The sequence below is a fragment of the Hermetia illucens genome, chromosome 2 (genome assembly GCF_905115235.1).
Source record: "Hermetia illucens chromosome 2, iHerIll2.2.curated.20191125, whole genome shotgun sequence".
Lineage (NCBI taxonomy): Eukaryota > Metazoa > Arthropoda > Insecta > Diptera > Stratiomyidae > Hermetia > Hermetia illucens.
The window spans coordinates 31,508,246-31,528,608 of NC_051850.1; positions in this window are offsets into that span (position 1 = coordinate 31,508,246).

The window sequence follows — 20,363 nt, forward strand, 5'->3', positions numbered from 1 at the left end:
CCGTTGTTCCGTTCACAAGCAGGGTTGGCTCGTCGTGATCAATTTCGCCATTTCGGTCTATCAAATGCCTGATTTGGCTGCAATCGCGTGGCTTTCAAATCCCCATCCAGCGCATCAAGCCACAGTCGTTTCTGCTGGCCTTTTGCTCGCTTGCCATCGACTTCCATATTCAGACCAATCTTTTCAAGTGAGTCCTTGTTAGCGCGAATTACGTAACCATACCACCGAACACGCCTCTCTTGCAGTTTTTCCAAGATCGGTGCAACTCCATATCGATCGCGGATGTTTAAATCGCACAATTCTGATGAGTTCGCTGAAACTGACAGTGACAGCGCCTGTTACATGAGGATCGGTCGACAAAAAATCTATTTTATTCAGATTCAATCTGAGACCATGTTGCATGATGCGATCATTACATTTTTGGTTTCACGATTCTTTGGCACTTGTAAAGGTTGCTGATCTTGTAAGTGAGAACATTTCTTCTTTCTTCAGTGCATTCCTCACGCTATTTTATTAGTGGCTTATTTCGAAAGACGCAATCAACGACCGATGCTGAGGTGCGATAGTCTCAGAGGGAACAACTTTGCAATCGGTGACGGTGGTAAAATATCAGCGTCTTATGAGAATAAAGTTGATTTGCGTTTTACTATTCCCACTATAAAAGATGAGCCAATCGTTTGATGAAACATGTATTGACATGTATTGGGTGTCCGCAGAGTCAACTATACGTTCGCCACCTTGATTTCACGCCCCAAACCCTTTTTTCTCTTAACACCTACTGCTCTCTCCCTTTTCACCCATATGACCATTAGGATTGCCCACAATGACTAAATAGTAGCCAGAAGACATCTGAATAGCACAATTAGGTGATAATTTGGTCAGCTTCATTAGCCGGTCGTCAAATCGCTCGACTTCCTTAATCGCATCATGAAAACCCTCTAAAGTGGTAATGCCAATACCGTATTGAAACATGAAGGAACGTATTTGTTTTGCTCGGACTAATTTACTTAGGTCCTAAAACCGTTCATGCGTCTAGAACCATTGCCCACTTCTCAAAGAAACGGAGCCCGCACTGTCTCGTCGACTGAGATTGCATTGGATGCATTTACTTGGTCGGCTTGTCGTCGAAACTGTCGCTAAGAGAAATCAGGTAGGATTTAGCATAATGGAATAACTTCAACTATACTTTGCTCATCTCTTTCCTTGATCTCAGCAATTTATTTTTGATTTACCGAAGATAGTACAAGATAGGTCGCCTCTAACCTTCCTCTTTTATCTGGGTTCGGGGTCACCATCCTATGTAAACAACATGGCGGAGTTTTATGTAGATCTCTTATCCATTAAAACCACCTCCTTTTCCTTCCACTATCCCAGTGGGACTCCCATGTGATACGACAGGACTAGACCCAAATTCACTCGTGTTCATGTTCGCGCTCCTCACCCTTTCCTTCTTCCGGCTGACTTCCTCCTGTCTAAGCTTTTTACGGATGGCTATGATCAACATTTCAACTGCAGTTCATAGCTCCTTTGATTTGAACATTTTCATCACCTTTTCGGGTATGAAGTTCTTACCAGCTGTAGCTTTTAATGTGGCTCTTTCAACCGCGAACCTCGGATATTGTTCTGCGTCCTCCGTCGATAGACGTATGCTTGATAACTTCTGTCCGCAAAGAAATGTTGCTCTGTCACCGTAGGGTCGCTCGATCTATCTCCAAGTATCCCTCCGGATCCATCGGCCTTTCTTTGACTCGTTCTACCTCTCTTACCACTCAGCAATAGTCCCACTCCGTCCGAACTGCACCGACGGGCAGAAGGTTCATTGATGAGATACGCTTGATCATAAAGGCTTGCCCTTCCCTTGGTAGAATATCAATTGGGATCATCCCTGCTATCACGCAGGCAGCTTCGCTGTATATTGTTTGATAGGCGCAACATATTCGGAATGCTGTTAGGCGATATGTATAATAGTTCCCATTTATCTTCTGTTTACTTTCTCTCCCGGTACATCAACCCACACTGAGGCTACATCTAGTAGGATTGAGCTGACCATCATTGGAACAAGAAGGTGGCGGCTCGGCTTTGGGCCATCTATATCCGATATCATCCTCTCTAGCAGCGTTACGGTGTTATATGCCTTGATTACTGCACTCTCCATATGTAATTTGTAATTTAACCTCTGATCATTCATTACGCCTAAATACTTGAGCGCAGGGAATCTGTACCCAAACTTCATACTCTTCATAGACGTACTCTTGCTATCTTCAGTGATAAGTACCACTTGCGTTATCCAGCCCGACTTGCCGTAAACTGTTTGGTATAAGTCTCGACCTCATCAACGAGGCTTCTTTCGTGAAGCCGATGGTGGCCCCGCCAGTAGAGTGATCTAACGTTACCACTCGTTATGCACAATTATTCTCAAGAGTGGTCCAAGGACGGACCCTTGTGGAACTCCGTCTTATTTAGAAGGCACATCAATTTGTCTGGCTCGGGAATGAGAATTAGCTTCTGCTCTTCCCACTCTGTGGTAAATGCTCCTTCCGGAAGACATGCGGAAAATACGTCGGCAAACAAAGCTGGGGTGTTTTTATTGCCGCTTTAAGGGCTTTGTTGGGTATCTTTCCAAGCTAGGGTTCTTATTTTCTGCTATTTTCGTTGCAGCTTCCAGGACCTCTTTCTCCCTTACCATGGAAATTTCAACGGAATCGACTTGGACAGTAGGAAGGTTACCGGTATTCATATTTTGTATGGGGGAAGGTTCGTTACCATCTCATGTAGCAAAGTAGGGTAAGAAATCGATAGAGACCTTTTGCCTTCGATTTTTGACGTTACTATTTTACAAGCGCCACCCTAGGAGTGCGAATCAGCTTCCTTGCACAGCCACTTGAAGTGTTTGCTTTTACTTCTTATCAGTACTATGCATGCAGGGTTTCCGCTGAGCCCTGATTTTCCGGGTGGCAAATACAACGGATCCCCATTGAGCTTGTTGACTATGTTCTGTCAGTTTGCTTTTGTTTATCGCGCTACGAAGTCTCCTTTTAGCTGATCTGCACTCTGGCTTTGTGGGGCATGTCTCTTCGCAAGCGTTTTAACGTTGTGTCAAAAGGCTTATGACATTCCTTCCGTATGTCGGCAATTCTGCCATCCATTAGTACATAGAAGCCTTGTCAAGACTGGTGCTCCTCTGGGGCATGGAAGCTTCACAGGCCGTTATTACCAAGTTCATCATTGGACTTACGGCAGTTTCAGCAGCAACGCTCCCACCTCCTGAAGGATCCTTCAGCGCGACTCTGCCAGCTCCAAGAACTTTGGCGAATCTTTCGATGTTCAACCTCACGACGTTCCATACGCAGGGGAAGTGCCCGGTTGATATATGCTGACAAATATCGTCAACCACTTCAAATGCAGTGTACTCGTGGTTACTTGCTGAGAAATCTTCTAGAACTCGCCATTGTCCACCGTTGTTGCCTGAGAGTCCAAGACAAAAACTACGTCAGGGATGCTTCCTTCGCAGCCTGAGTAATGAAACGTTGGCGTAGGGCTATTTAAAATTATGTGCACGGTTGTTTTTACCGTTTTTAGGCTTCGTTTCCCCCTGAAGTCTGAGCGTACTCCTTCAAAAGTCCTATCATGAAAGTCACCTTCAATCAGGATTCGCGGCTCCGTGCAGAAAACGGTTTCCTTCACATTATCAAGCCCGCGTCGAAAGTCCGCCATCGTCTCCTTCAGTTTTAGGTATACATGGAATGCAAACAAAGCTATTCTCTTGGCTTTGGGCAAGCACAAGTTGAATGCCGTTTCGGGCCCAGATTCCAGCGGTACCCGATAAGTCAGATCAGAAGCAACTTGTCAATTGTAAGATATTAATTTATAGGATGCGGGTCATGTTTAACGTGTCCCAGGTCTTTCCAGTTCCGGCCTCAAAAGCTGGACATCTCCCCCTCCCCCTTGCGAACCCTTAGTACGTGCGACACTTTCATCAGACGCACACCACGATCCCTGCAGAAAATGCGGTTATCTTTTTCGTTGCAAGTCTTCGGTTCTCGCCTCTTGTCGATTCCCTGGCAAATTCTAGACATGTGTCCATAGTACAGGCACCTTAGACATTCGGTGGGGGTTATCCGCATTCGTACCTTGCGTACTACGTACATTTTTGATTTTCCTCCTGTCAAGGAGTTTTTGACCTCGAGCATTCACATAAGTGATACTTTGCCGGGCATTAGTTACCCCTGGACATTGACGCATTATGGGCTCCTCCACTTCGGCCTTTTCTGTTAGGCAATCAGATTTTTAAAGATCACATATGCTGCAGACTAGAAAAAGGACCTTCTCCTCAATAGCCGCTTCGGGCATAATTTAGCGAGGACTCCTTCAGAGTTCATTTTCTGTATGGAAGGCACTTCTGCTCCGCTGCCTTCGGGGTTCACCTCGTAACGGATTTAGATGAGAAGTTCTGCAAATATCTTGACTTGGTTTAATACCCAGAGTCAAAGGTCTTTGTTTCCTCGTCTTTTCTTTTAGCGATTTACTGTTCGAAGCCTCTTTGTATTTGGATTTGTTTGGACCTGTTTCCTGGTCCTTCTGTGTCTTTTTTGGGGCCCTCGAGACTGTTTGAACAATGTCTTCTTCAAAAGCATCTTTCTCTTTCCGCTTTGTAGTGGGCTGTCTGGGACCTATTTTGTAATTACAGTGTCATTAGTACGAAGTGTTGTTCGCCTGTAGAAACAAACGCAGTCCAATACTTCCTCCAGTTCCATCAGCCCGTTTTTCGCGCCTTTACTGATGTTCTTCTGGAGGAATGTTGCCTACAGCATACACATCACCACTGCCGCGCATTTTCTGATGAGCTTTTCTTCGGCGGCCCTTGCACCTCCACTCGAATCTTGTCCGAATCCACTTGCTCAAGTCCAGCGATTTTGTCAGGTCTTTTTTCCGGAACAGGCGCACTACAGGGTAGTGGAATTGCCGTACCTGCAGTGACAGAAGTGACGGTTTTCAAGGCTTATTCTTTATTTGGCCGTTCCGGTTTCTCGCCGGATGTTTCGGGCCTCGCTGTCTCTTTCGCTGGCCGTTGCGGTGAGCGATAAATTTCCGTGTTGCGCACAAACGTAGCCAACTCTACCTCCTTCCCTGGTATTTCATCGGTTTTGTTTTTGTGTTGTTTAGGCTAGGTTCTCCAAATGAAGTTCACTAGCGCATCATAAGGGAGCGAGCCGCAATAGTCAGGAATGGGTGCACTAGTGAAGGCAAGGCTCTTGTCCTGGTTATCTGAGGTCGGGCCTCCGTTTAACTGGTCTCGGAACTCACACATGAAACAGCGTTCGCTCGGGGCAACGCGATCTACTAATGCCGGTTCCTTGCACACTACCCGACCAGGTTCTCGAAGGGGCTGGCTCCTGATACACGTCACAACCACCACTTTGCCAGAGCTAGGCTCACATCACCCCATCGACATTAGCAGCGGCCGACGCCATTGAGGACTCCCAGTATGTCCCGACGTGTAACTTACTGTACTACTTAGGATGCAGGTATACTGACGGCCAAGAGATTAGAACTAATTACTTGGGCACCTCGGAGGCGCCACTACCCGTATCGTGATCGACCTTTTAAAGACCGCCAATGACCCCCGAGGGAGTTATGTAAGGAAGGGGAGCAGATAAAAAGAGTTCACTAAATTTAAGGGGCCAATCTCAGATGCAATCGGACATCACCTGCGACGCTATTTAGTAAGACATTTTGTGCATCGAGTCTTAATTAATTTGCATACCTGCATTTTTACCCGGCTGGGTAAGGCTTCACCGGATCTAAATATACATATATTTCTATTTCGTATATGTTTCCGGGGCTTGGATGATTTTCTTTCAAATTTCCTCAGCCCTAATTTAACGAAGAGGAAAATTTAATACGGATGGCACCTTTCCATTGATATTCACCAATTATAGATTTTAAGGAGCTCGCTTCGATTCCTTTTAAAGATTTTTTACTATATTGAATGTATTTCGTCCTACGAAGAACAATAGGCAGCCAATGCTATGTCGGTTCAACCATTTTGGTTCTTTCTTTATAGACCATCGCTAATTTGAGAAGGTGAATTGAGAAACTAAAAACCAGGAGCAAAAGTGAAACGTTGGTACCGAAACGTTAAAAAATATCCTCCTTTCAATTGCGAAGAAAAGGGCCTGACATAAAATTCAATGAGGTGTGAAATATTTTCACTTTGAGTAAGGATTTTTTTCCTAGAAACGGACCTTCGTCTATAGACAGCAGATTCACATCATATCCTTTTTTCCCAGCGTTTCCACCTTGGGGTCTAGTCATTCATTATAGCATTGGTTTTCCGACATCGACAAATAGACACGAAAGGACGAAATGGTTCGTCGAGTTTTTACTCCATTCAAGTGCTCATAAAATTATTTTATCGGAGGAGATCTGACAACTCAGAATGATCGGCATAAGCAAATTACGTAGTGAGTTAGGAGGTGGAGTTGATGGACAGGAAATTATGCAGAAATGTCCAAAGGAAGTGAAAATATCAAATATCTGGCAAAGAGATTTAAATATTCGATTTGGATCCTCGAAAATTGGAAGTAATTCTGTTATTTTGAGAACAAAATAAGTATCCAATATCCAAGTCCTTTGAATTCGTTTTTCCCACACTGAGTCTACTATCTACTCACTTCCAAGTGATAATCTTCCGATTCATCTTTTCCAATTTCCATCTAATTTAAATTCATTGTTTGCTCCGATAACGGAACGTACAAAAATAGGGTAATTTGAAACAGAGTCATAAAAATGAAAAACCCCCGCAATCTTAAGCATCATTAGGGATCATCATCAGTAACTTTTCGCATGTACGGCTAGCTTTCAACTCTTCCTGTATCTTTTACCAATCGCTTACATAAAGATTGAGTTTGTTCCTTCTTTTCCACCTCTTGGCTCCTTATTGGAGGACAGCCAGAACCATTGTTGCTACCACGTTTAACAGAAAACCCCAAAAGCAAACAAGTTAAGCATTTATTATGGAAGTTTTCGAGAGCTAAGCAGGAACGTGATCGAACTGTAAATTTTCTATTCAAAAAAAAAATTACTCCTTTCGAGGTATCCTGCGGATAGAAAAGAAAGAAGGAATGAGGCGGACAGACGAAATCCACAGCGCTTTGGGGAGCACCTATTAAAAATACTCTTGCCTTAATGCTTTGTTCGTGATATGAGAAGGAGGCAAGGATAACGTGAAAGCACACAGGATAAAGGATGTTTTTTAGGGGAAGTCATGCAGTATTTACACTAGAAAAATGGCATCACGCTTTTTCTTCATATCTATATTTTGGAACCAGCTGCTGTTATCTTTCCTTCAAAATTGCAAGGATTAAAAAGGGTTCATCTCGAATTTGGAGAGTTCTGAATGCTTATATGACGATTATCCTTGCTTTTGAACCCCTTTTCCACCATTCCAGCTATAGCCAGCTCCTTGTGTACTATAATGTCTCACCGCACCCCTTTCATTCCAAACAAATGCCGGAAGAAGCCAATACCTCCGAGACTCCCCTAAAGACAGGTCACATTACTCCTTGGCTTATTTTAGAGGAACATTGATACAAGTACTGGAAGCAGATCTGGCTGAATAAAACTGTAGCAAAGAGTTTTGATTCCGAATTTAGTACTTTGTAGAAGAATCACGTCCTATCGGTAATATAGGTAGCGATAAAGTCGGTTGTTTAAGAAATTAATCCGTTGGGTACATTTTCCTTAAGAAATTGCCATTTTATATTGCTCTACACTTTTCTCGGTTGCAGATAAAGATATTATCTTAAATTGGAATTGTTAACACCTACAAAGTAGAGATAAACCGAATGTATTGTAGTACGAGCATGGATTTTATAGTGTGGAATTTCATTTGGGTAGCCGCTGAATGAGGAGGAGGATGTAACCGAAGATTTTGCTGTGAGTATCAAACAATTCCAAAATTCATCTCCCAAATTCTTTAACCAAGCCAAGTATTCAAACAGGCGCATAGCAGTAACTGTAAGTATTGGCAAAATAATATTAATATTCGCCTGGACTATATTTTTCACGAGAATGGTGTGGTCAAAACAGGGCTGTAGAGAGAAAATCTGGGCCCCTAATATCACCTTTTTTCATTGAAATATCTATCCCGGAGCTCCGAGAAAAATCCAGGCCCGCGAAAATCCTTCCTTTCCACTACCCTCTCACCAGGCCTAGGTCAGAAGAGTCAATCTTGTTTTTATTTTCCGAGTTCCAAGCACTAAGTGCCAAGCATTTAGGCTAGAAGGATCCTACCAACTTAAAAGATAAAGGGTCGTTTGTGGTGGCAGCCTATGGTAGGCTAGTGGGAGAATTCATCAAGAACTCCCCGCAACATGGAACAGAATGGTGTATTACAGCATGGTTTGAGCCCGCCTGCGTGAGAGTCCCAGGACATCAAGGGAAGCTGCTCCAGATGTCAAATTTCTTTGATTTCCCGAGCCAGTTCACTTTCTTCTCCACGTATTTTCGTTGAATGTTGCTATTATGAGGGATAGCAGCATAAATAATATACGCTTCCGTGTCCTGAATTTCTAGTTAAAGCATAAATAAGTGTAGAACCGCCGCGAGGGACAGCGACGATATTTTTTTTTAAAGTTCGTCGCTGGTGTTCCGTTCTCGTGGCGAGTTTTTTGTTTTTGGTCTGCGCGTCAAGCGTCCGCTCCGGGGTACATCGGTAGTGTTTCTTGTTCTGTCGTGCCGGCTTAACTTAGCTATTATTATGTCGGTTGACAATAAAAACGCGGCAGGTTCATCGAACCCTCAGGTAACCGCTCTCCCTGTGTGCGTCCCTCCATTTTGGCGACGGAATCCAGAGCTGTGGTTCGTCCATCTCAAGTCGTAATTCCAAATATCCAAGATCACGATTGTGGGCCTGGATGAGGAGTCCATCCTCCTGGTGGCCAACATAGTAAAATTGGCCTCCTACACGGTATTGAAAACAGAGTTACTTGTCGGTAAGTGAGTCAGCTAAGCTGGATGGCCGCGCTTGTGGCCAGTATGGCTGAGATGAGGGCGACCCTGGATTTTCAGCGTTCGGGCGCCAGCGAACGCGCTCGCGGTTTACTGCTCGAAAAGGGCGATCGGGTAGCAGGTCGTAAGGACAACCTACGGACCGAAGCATTTGTTGGTACCATCGCAGATTCGGCGAAAAAGCCAGCAGACGTACGATCCCGTGTAAATTCGCGCCTACCTCAAAAAACTAGGTCCGCAGGGGATCCTGGCGACGGCCACTCAAAACGCAGCGCCACGTTGCCTAACAATTTATGACCCTCTCAGCAGGCACAGTTATCTTGTAGATGCCGGGGTACGGGAAGAACCGAAACCTCCGCACCAGCATCTCTCAATCGACTATTCCCTCAACTTTTGAAACTTGGGCGGCAAATTCCTCGCACATTAACACCTACAGGTAAAAGCAAGTTCCTGTGGCAATTCATCCTGGCTGTCAGCTTCCCCATTTTAGGCGCAGACTTCTCGTGTCACTATGGATTAATGGTGGACTTGCAGAATAGGTCCCTTACAGACTCGACAACCAAACTTAATTCGTCAGGCAGAATTTCATCACACCCCAACAATAATCTTTCCGTACTTTTGGAGGACATTACTGACTCTCGGGTTCAGCCACTCCAAAAGTTCAACCAGATGACTACCAAATGTAGTCTCTCTAAACCAGTGAAGCACAATGTGCAGCACCACATTAACACCACTGGTTCCCCTATCTTCTCAAATGTGCGCCCTCTACCACCCCAGAAGCTGGCTATTGCATGGAAAGAATTCGAGCAACTTATCCTTCCTTCAGATAGCTGGTGGTCTTCCCCACTCCATATGGTCCCTAAGCCAAATGGCGAATGGCGCCCCTGTGGGGATTACAGAAGGCTAAACGCGCAGACTTTTCCAGACCGATGTCCTATTCCACTTATCCCCGACTTTGCGCATCATCTCACAAACTGCCGCATATTTTTGACCTTAGATTTAACCGAGGCCTATCACCAAATCCCTGCAGCTCCAGAGGACATTCCAAAGACGGCAATATACACACCCTTTGGACTCTTCGAGTTCACGCGAATGACTATCGGGTTGTGCAATGCGACGCAAACCTTTCAAGGCTTCATTCAATCGATCCTGCGAAACCTCGACTTGTGTTGATGATGTTTTGGTCTCTTCTTCCTCAGAGTCTGAGCACTTAGCCTATCTCGAGGGCATTTTTCAACGTCTCTTTGAGGTCGGTTTAGTCCTAAACGCTGATAAATGCAAGTTTCTCCAAACACAGGTGAGATTCCTCGGCCACTTCATTTCCCCTGACGGAATACAGCCCGACCCAGACAAGGTGTAAACAATTACAAGCTTTCCGCGTCCAAAAACTGTGAAGAATTTGCGGATGTTCTTGGGCATGTTAAACTTCTATCGTCGTTTCCTGCCCAAGGCCGCTCAACACCAGTCCTCTTTGAACGCGTACTTGTCTGTCCCCAAAACAAAAGACACACGAGAGGTTGTGTGGTCTGAAAAGGCTGTCCGCGCGTTAGATAAATCCCGACAAAAACTGGCTGATGCTACACTCTTGGCATTACCTCTGCAAGATGCAACCCTAGCAGTTTTTGTTGATGCCTCTGACATCGTAGTAGGTGCTGCTCTTCGCCAAAAGGTGAATCAAGTCTGGCAGCCGTTGAGTTTCTTCTCTAAACAGTTGAATCCCGCTCAACGGAACAACAGCATCTATGATCGAGAACTGCTCGCCGCGTACTTGAGCATCAAATACTTCCGTTCACAGTGTACACGGACCATAAGCTTCTCACGTATGCTTTAAAACAAAAGCCCCACAAATCATCCCTCGTCAGCTGCGACACCTGAACTTTATAAGCCAGTTCACGTCCCACATACAGCACGTGTCCGGCAGGGGCAACCTAGTTGCTGACGCTTTGTCACGTGTCTCCGAGGTAAACAGTACTTCAGAACCTCAAATCCAACCCCCCAAATACAAATTTCGGGAATTGCCCATCTTCGGCTCGAACCTCTCTCTCTGCTGAGAGTACTCGGGAAAGGGACCCCGGTCATATTTCCCGGCCACCTTTCGCAAGGAAGTGTTCCACGCAGTTCACGTCCATCCATTTCGTCCATCACTTTTAACTAGAGCACCGGAGAGATGACGCCATCTTGGAGCGTGCCTCTGTTCACTGCTCAAGTCAAGTGGTTGCCTCTCAGATCCGACTGGACTTTCCTGGTACTTAGCGTAGATATAATCCAAATACCCCTCCAATTCAATACTGGTCAAGACTTCATTCATGGTGTTGGTACTAACGTTGTTGAATGCTCCCTCTATATCCAAGAAGGCTGCTAGGGTACAATGCTTGTACTGCAGTGACCGCTCAACCGTGCCAATTACCTCGTGGAGAGTGGTTTCTGTGCATTTGACTTTGAATTAGGCATGCTAGGATTTAGAGAAGGACGTTCTCTCGCGGGCTCATTGAGGCGCCTGTCCGCTTTCGGTATGAAAACCGCTCGCACGCGTCTCCAGGACTGTAGTGCGTATCCTAGAGAGATACAGCTCCGGTAAATCTTAACAAGCCACAACCACCCTTTTCTGCTGCTTCTGTAGTAGAACTGGCATTATGTTATCTGGATCTGGAGATTTATATGCGAAGAAGCTGTTTAGAACCCAACTAGTTTTACCCTCAGTAATTATAGGATTGATAGTCTCTCACGGCTGCTTTCGATGTTCCGGCAATACTTGATGGCCGACTTGTACTACTTCAGGTAATATGGCTGCCTGTAGTTGATGTTGAAGATTTCCCTGGTCAGTTTTCTGAGGCTGAATAGATCTTCATTCCACTACGGTCGCAGTCTCTTCTTGCTTTATTAAGCAGAGAATGAGATTTTGAAGACGCTTCCGAATGCCTTTTTCAGAGCCAAGACCTTTGATTCCAATTCGTTTGTCGTGTCAATCTTGCCAATTTGCGCATCGGAGAATTCCCTTTTAACTGCTTGATCAAACTTTCTCCAGTCTATTCTCCTGAAATCTCTAAAGAGTTTGAAGACCTCCGTGGCGAGATCTAAACTGAAAAGTATCCAACTGTGATCTGAGATGAATCTCTGGTCAGATACTCTCCAGTTCTCCACGTTAGGAATCCTATTGTCGGTTAGTAGGGTAATATCAAGGACCGTCACAACTCTCCGAGCTGGGAAAAGGAAGGTTCGTGTACTGCCCCTGTTACATACCGATAGGTTTATAATAATAATCCTTCCAAAGAATGACTCACCTCTCTCGTTGATTTTCGAGCTCACCCAAAGCGTAGACCTTGCATGGCGTCGCAATCTATCAACAGGTTGGCCTTCTTTTTTACTATGGTCCTCCTTGTAGCTCTTCTGGCGGAGCTGATCGGTCGTGAGCCATGTAAGCCGAGGATATATACACGTTCTCTGCCCTCGCTCGCGCCAGTTTGACCACAACTAGGTCGCTGGAAATCAGGTCGGAAGATAGAAAAGCGTGTTGGACCGTCGATCCTCCTCTCCTCACTAGCTCATTAACGGCGTCGACTGGATCCAGTTGATCATCCGGATTTGCAGAGCGGAACACTTTCACCTTTGCGTTCTTGACTTTGAGCCGCACTTTATAGTTGACCTTTTCAAGTGCCCTCAGGCACTCTCGGTTTACATGGAGTAGAAAAGTTTGGCTGTTTGTCTGAGGTTCTTCCTCGTTGATAACAACCCAATCGTCCATGGGAGGGTTTTGAAGGTGCAAGGATTGAACGAGCTTGTCCTTATCCATGCGGATCTTCGACAACTAGATGCGAGCGGCCGATCTCCTGGGAATCTCAACGTTGGGAATAATTTTGAGCTTTACGCACTTCCAGGCGTCGTTGATCTTAGCGACCCACGAAACGAGAAAGTTGGCCTTACCACTGGTCCACATCTCCGGCACTAGTTTGCCGCTAGCGGAATTGCCATCCGCCAGCGCCACACGTAAGTTTCTCCTGGCCACGTCGCAGAAAGGTTTCGTGGCCCGTCGGCTAGCTGTTGCTGCTTCCCTTTCTCTGGAGGTTGCTTACCGTTCGAACAGTTGCCAACTCTTCTCCAATTGTGTTTTTGTTCAACTTCGTCTTAAGATTGGTTGCAATTCAGAGCGGTGGGCTTCGCCTTCTGCTTGTCTGCCAGGCGTTTGCTGTTATATTCCTCAACAATCGCCTGGTATTTAGCGAAGTCCTTTTCATCCTGCACGTCGACCGTACTGGCCTTCTTATTCATAGCGATCTTGATGAAAATATGCATGGCTTTCGAGTACTGGCTTTTGAACAGGTCCCCAAAGGACCTTCGCTTCTTAGTCAGTTTTTGGTGACGATGTTCTTGTCGATCTTTACTTTTGAGGGATCCCTCGAGGGTTTCAGGTTAGGAGTACTATGCATGGTGCTCGCTACACCTAGCTGGATGGCAGTGGATTCCAGGCTGGAAACCACTAATCCGTCTGCCGCCTCGTACTAGGAGATTCCTGCGGTTAGTTTCATTACAGCGGTGCTAAGGTTGGCACCGAGCGTGCTGCTCTTGACGGATACTGTCTCCTGGCTGGATGCCAGCAGCTCCTCCTCCGATAATGCGCCTGGCATCAGCGTCTCTTCTTCTTTCGTCGATTTGTTTGCTTTTTAATAATTTAATGTCTTGGTCCCATGGGTAGTCCAGAAGGGATGTCCACCCTGGCTAGCCGGGCTACGAGGGTATGGGTCTTATTTGAAACTGAAGGTGATCAAGGTATTCAGAGTTCGCATACTAGAGAACAAGCTCCAGCTTGGCTTGGGGTTCTATTATTACCTTCTCCAGTGCAGGGAGAATGATCCCCGGGCTGTTGCTTCTGGTCTTCTCCCGCCAGATCCACTTGTCCCTTAAACATGTCCAGCAGACAGTTCCAGTTCCATGTTCAATCCCCAATTTTGCTTCGGATCCCACTCCTGTCTAATATCTGTAGAATCTGTGCTCTAACCACCCAGCTATCCGGAGACAATGTTAGGATACCCCTCCAATTCAATACTGGTTAAGGTTTTCTTGATGACTTTGGCACTAACTTTGTATTGTAATGGCCGCTAAACTGTCCCAAATACTTCGTAGAGATCGGTTTCTGTGGATTTGTCTTTGAAGTAGGCGGGCTGGGTCTTGGAGAAAGGCGTTCCCTCCATAATCATCCTTAAGTGGATGTCCAGGATGAGCTCTACGGTTGTCAACGGGAAAGAAGTAAGGCTGATTGGCGGAAAGGTGTTCGTGGACTCATGGCCGCGGCTGAGCGCTTTTGGTATGATAACCACACATATGTGTCTCCAAGAGTGTGGTACGTATTCCAAAGAGATACAGCTCCGGTAAATCCCCACAAGCCACAGCACAACCCTTTCCGGTAGCCTCTGTACAATGACTGATCTAAAACGAGCCCACATAATTTTCGCAAGGCTCCAAGGCCCAAATATTCCTGTTCGACCCTATAGACTGCTAATAATACTTGTTGGTTTCGCCTTGTTGAGGTTGGTCGAAAATATTTCTGCAGTAACATATCCTTCAGACGAAATAAATTCTAGTTCGTAATCATGCCCTAACGCTACTTCTGTTATAATATGAAGCATGGATTAATTGAGTGGGCTCGCACTTCATAGTTGGTAATTCCGATCGGAGAGTATCGGTAAGCAAGGGAATAATTGGATGATAGTTACCCACAATTTATAGGAAACATATGCCATCCCACATAATGCAGTAATAAGTCCATTCTAATGGGGACTCGAAAACAACATGCATAGTCCTCATTGAAATGCTCCTCAAGGAGCATTACTAACCTAATCAAAATGCATTTACCATTCAGTCCTGATTCGTAAGCCAACTAAGCGTTTTCTACGAACAATATATTGTTCGATTATGCAAATTGAACTCTACAGATGTCCTGCAAATACTGGAGTCGGAATTATGAGACCCATACAATATTGAATCCATTCTTAATCCTCTCAATGCAGCACATGTACAACAATTACCTGGTCGCCCCGTTCATTGAACCGAACGGTAAGGACGCTCTATATGTTCAGGTGTGCTGTGGAAATATGCATAATTTCCTGCTCATCACGTAATATCAGAATACGGAAGAGGAGCTAAAATGCTTGGGTGTCAGGCACTCTGCATATTGTTTCCTGATGCGATATGTACGGTTGTCGAGTGTCATCAGGTGTGTCCCAGTTGCCACTCCACTGCAAGGACTACCAGTATGTGCACATGAAATATCAATTGGAAGCATGCACCGAATACACACGAACATTGGGAATATATGGATGATATCATAGTTACCATTGACTCGGATTCCACTGGTGTCTGCACAGAATGTTATTGTTGTCGCACATCCTGTTCATTGCATACTTAACACAATCGCAAAGGCATGTGGAGCCTGAGATAATGTCAAGGGGAACATGATAGAATTACTAATTGCACTATTTAACCAAATTTGGACCTGTATTTAAGGGAATTGAGTTGCAATGATTGGACCATTGTTTGATGGTGCGAAGGTAGTAATTGGTGAATGTACTTCTGTTGGCCCAAACGTCTTCTCAAAGTAATGGTCGAAGCAAACATGTCCACAAGTTCTTACTTGAAGTGGTCTTAGGCAGTTCAAGAGGTCATTTGCAGTTCCGGTAACATCAGAACATATAATTCTGCTTCCTTTGACCTAGGCTCTGCGAGAATCCGGGAACATGCGAGGTTGCCACAACTGACCCGGAAGCTGTCAATTTGTTCTCACCCTTACAAATTACGGAGAGGAAATACCCTTCTTCCTAAAAGTATTAAATCCCCAGAGTGAAGTTCATTCAGGTTGAACTTTTGTTAGTTAATGCCGGTAAGGAGGTATTGATCCACTTGAGAAGAATCTGGAGGATGTCACTCTTGCTGAACACACCGCTGACCTAAAAGAGCCATCCTTTATTTTCCTTAGAGGTAAAATTGTTGAACTGCTCGCGACTAATCAATCAAGAATATGTTGTAAGCCATCAGGATGCTATAGAATAAATGGCAAATGACACCAGAAGATCCTGCCAAGAAATAAAGAAATACGTAAAAAGGAGAGGAAAAGCTTGGTCCACTTTGAAGAAGGGATAAAAGCCCCGTGGGTTCCCAAATGTTAGTACCGGCAAAGTTACCGATGTCCAATCAGAAAGAATATGACAGTTGAACTAAGATTGAGCCGAAAAAGGCTAGAAAAAGAGGAAAAAATGATAATCCGCCCTCCGTCCGCCGTCCCTCGTAGGCATGCGAACATAGAAGAAAGCTGACCCCGCTTCTTACGAAAAAAGGCAAAGCTAAAGGCTTCATCAGAGTGGAAAATTCATTTTGCGAGAGTGCTACGGTGAATGCTCAACAACGTGGAATCTGTATTCAGTGCAAAATCCTAGAAGTGGACGCTTCTAAGGCAGGAATCTGCACTGACTTAGCATCTCTTTGCATCTGATGAGAACAAGTACAACTGACCGATTTCAACGATACCGGGGAATATGCAGTACCTCAAGTCCATGCTTACAATGGTAAGCAGGGCCCGGACAGATGACATATTCCCGGGACAGGATGTGCCCCGAGTTCAAAAGGGCATTACTCACTGTGGGAAAATGAGGTTTATTCAAATCAAGTTCAATCACTGCAAGGTCCTGTAGACCAGCTTTCTTAAACTACCTACGGTCTGAAGGGGAAAATCATTTTAGTAAGTGGATCCCACAGAAGCCCTGAGAACAATGTTTGGGTAGCTGATCTAAAGGTAGAGCGCTATTGTGGGCATGCGGTGATCAAGTCGTACAGTAATGTACTAACTGACTTCGAGGATATGTCAGATATGTAGATTGGTCTCGGACGCGAAAGGACGGAAAACAAAAGTCAATGCCGGTGTCTTCAACGTTTCGACTACAGAATAGACAAATTTACTAACGAATGACAGAGGGCACTATCGTTTGGAGGCCTTCGCAATTAGGCATCATAATGGCTAATAATAGTCAGGTTGAAACATGCCGGAGAGGAAGCCCAGTTCAATTGTCGACCTGCCTTTTGTTAGTCCTTTATTAGTTCGCGATATGTCTTGACAAGTCGGTGAACACTACACTCATAACGACCGCCAGGCAACTTCAAGAACAAGTCAAGTGGTTCAGGATATGCGTCTTCCAAAATGAAAAGCAAGTTAGGCTGGTCTGCGAAAGCAATTGATGAACAAACATTTAGGGAAGTATGGTTGGAATAAGACTCTACATCAGAAGCAACCTTGGATTTTGCATATCACCGACTGCATCACGTTAGCCTAACTGCTGATAAAATGTCTGATCTTCGGTCGCAGTAGATAGGGCTGATCCAGAAGGTGAAGGAGCGTGCCTAAGAAGAAGCTCGAGGAAATCTCAAAATATCCACACAGCGGAATAAAAGAGACTGTTTCAAACTATTCTAGGCAGAGGATGTCATAAACACCAAGGGAATCATCTTCAGGGTTATACTGGGAAAATTTAATAGACAGGCGACAGTTTCCAGAGTCATCTAAATATAGTAGTAATGCAGTGACGACGAAAGAAGTGCTTGAGATTTGTGGCAGGCTGAGCGATAAAAAAACCCTTGCCTTCACGTTATATCAAACGAAAGCCTTAAGCTTGCTTTAGAGTCGAGGTCGGACATATTTGTGGAGTTGCTTGAGGCACGTTTGGTGGATAGGATAACGACAATTTGAATTTTGCATAAGTTGGATAATAATAAAAATGCGGAAAAGGCAGCACTAGCAAGTATTACGCCATGCATTCAACTCCGCCCCCAATTATTTGGTAGCCAATAGCTTCTAAGAAATGGTTTCTCCAAAAGGTCGAAGTGAAGGAGGCCATCAAGCGTGATTGTCCGGAAGTAAGCGATGCCCGGATTGGTATAACTTCTGTCAATTCTCGTGACCAAAAATTTGCTGTGGTGGAAGTTGCCGAGCGAACTTCCACCTCTCAATAGTGAAAAAATCGAAACTGGAATCGCTATGTATGTAAGGTAGGAACGCGGATAGACCTTATCATTTAGATTATTGACACACGTCTACAACTCGCCGGAGAACCGACATGAGAATAGCTTGTTGTGGATGCAGGCAGGTAGGTCACTAAGCGAAGATTTGAAATAAAAGAGAAATGTGTATTCTCTTTAGATGGAATTAGAGAGGGCTAGGACGCAGCTAACAGGATCCGCATCCTACAAATTATCATACACCTGGGAGGTAAAACTGATCGAGAGCTAATAAGCAAACAATACCGGAACAAGAACCCAGCCTAGCCAGCACGGCTAAAGTATCTGGGCTTATCGGGGTTATGACTTTATCTGGACTTGATGTTTAGAGATCACGTTTCTAGCGTTTATCTAACATAGAACGAGGCGATGCCTTCGATGACTTTCGACGTAGGGTTGATGATCTGGAGGATGCCAGGCGGAGGGGGGGATCTTCAATATTAGGCCTCTTGAAATTGAAATGCCTCACTCAGACTTCAGAGAAAAACGTATCCTGGAAGTCGCGACAGTAATTGGGTTCACAGTTACATCAGATCAACGCTAACGTTCCGGGGCCAAGGTTGTGAAGAAAACATCTCTGATGGGTGGCGAATTCTGGATGGCTTCTCGGCAAGTGGACACCAATATACGCCTTTCGAAGTGATTGGCGCTATTTGTTGGCGTACCCCAATTTGGCGCTTTGAACATCGGTAGTTCCAACGAAATTCTTGGATCAGTCAGGTTCGCGCTGGGGCACACTTCGGGGAGTGGAGGCATTGTAGCTGACAATGTCGTAAATTCGGTGATGATCCTTATAACGAGAACCTGTAAAGCTTCCATATCTTGGAGCGGCCTCTGCAGTGACAAATCTTCTATCTATTGCTAGACGACGAAAATGATCAACCTGCGGAGGGAGTGTTACAAGTTCCGCAGTTTGGACACCGTTTACATGCCCGGGAGGAGCCATGCACCACAATGACAGAGTGCAGATTCACTAAAAGGAGACCCCGTAGCTCTGTAAATAAAAGTAAAGCTCGCTGCTGGCAGGACCTAGTCGACGAAGTAAATGAGGATCTGTGGGGACTCGGTTATAAATTTGTCAACTGGACAATCGGGGCTTTTAACATCGAGGTAAGCACAATGACTCATACTACGGCCAGACCTATGGAACGCTTCCTATGATCAGTTTTTCAGTTAACATGCCAGAAGAATCTCTTCTGGTCGGCTAGGCGGATGACGTTGTGGCAGTTGCCAGACGCACTGTTGAAAAAGCTCCAGGCAGACTTGACATATTGATGTGACGGGTAAGTGGCTGGAGGGCTGCTCATGACTTCAGCCTTCTGGTTGAAAAAAAAACCGACGTAATCATCTTCACCAGAAAGAGAATCCCGAACCTGCGGTTAAATACCTTTGGTTAATACTCAACTCAAAGATGAGCTTTTTTATGCAAAGAAAAGCATCAGTAGACAAGGCTGCAGCTAGAGTCTCCGCTTTAAGGTGGCTAATGATGAATGAAGGATGCACCATATCTACCTAGAAAAGTCTTCTTATGGATGCAATACAGTCCGTTCTTCATGGCGCGGAGGTATGGGTTGATGCCCTTGGGAAGGAGATGTGTCGTAGTTGCGTTACCAAGTGCAGAGACGGAGATCTTTGCGGATGGCGTCTTCTTATTGCACGGTCTCAAGATGGCGACTCAAGAACGGTGGTTGCTCGTAAAGAATGCCAACGTATACTAACTGAGTGGTAACTCTCTTGGCAAATCAGTCAAGACTCAGATGAATTGCACGGCCCTTCGACAATTCAAATTGACAATTTTTTCACCCAACTTCTAAGTCGAAGTAGAGGTTTTCAGTCCTGCCTGCGCAAGATTGAGAAGGCACGATTAACTAACTGACGGTGTATTATGAGATGGAGTAATAGGAATAACGCCGATCACACCTTCCCCACAGACGGAATGGGATTCGCAGGCGTTAGGCAGCTTACTATAGATAACGTTTTCAGCGAGTTTGATGAGAGGAATTGCTGCATTTGAAGGTTTTTGAAGCGAGCAGAGTGGAAAAACTAGCGCGAAATAGTTCCAGGGTAAATCTCTTATGACGACGGCAATAAGAAGAAAAGCTGGTGGTGACAAGATGTAACCCTGCCAGACTCTGCTTTAGATTCAAAATTCTTCAGAGATTTCACCTCGATGCACGCGGGGTTCTGGCTGGGCGTTACTCACAAAGAAAGAGGAAGTAGAATTCGCTGGTTACTTCCTATGTGAATGTTGCACCTAAAGGCACATAAAACATAGGACGGAGATACTGCAGTACATAGGAAACAGGGAGATGAAA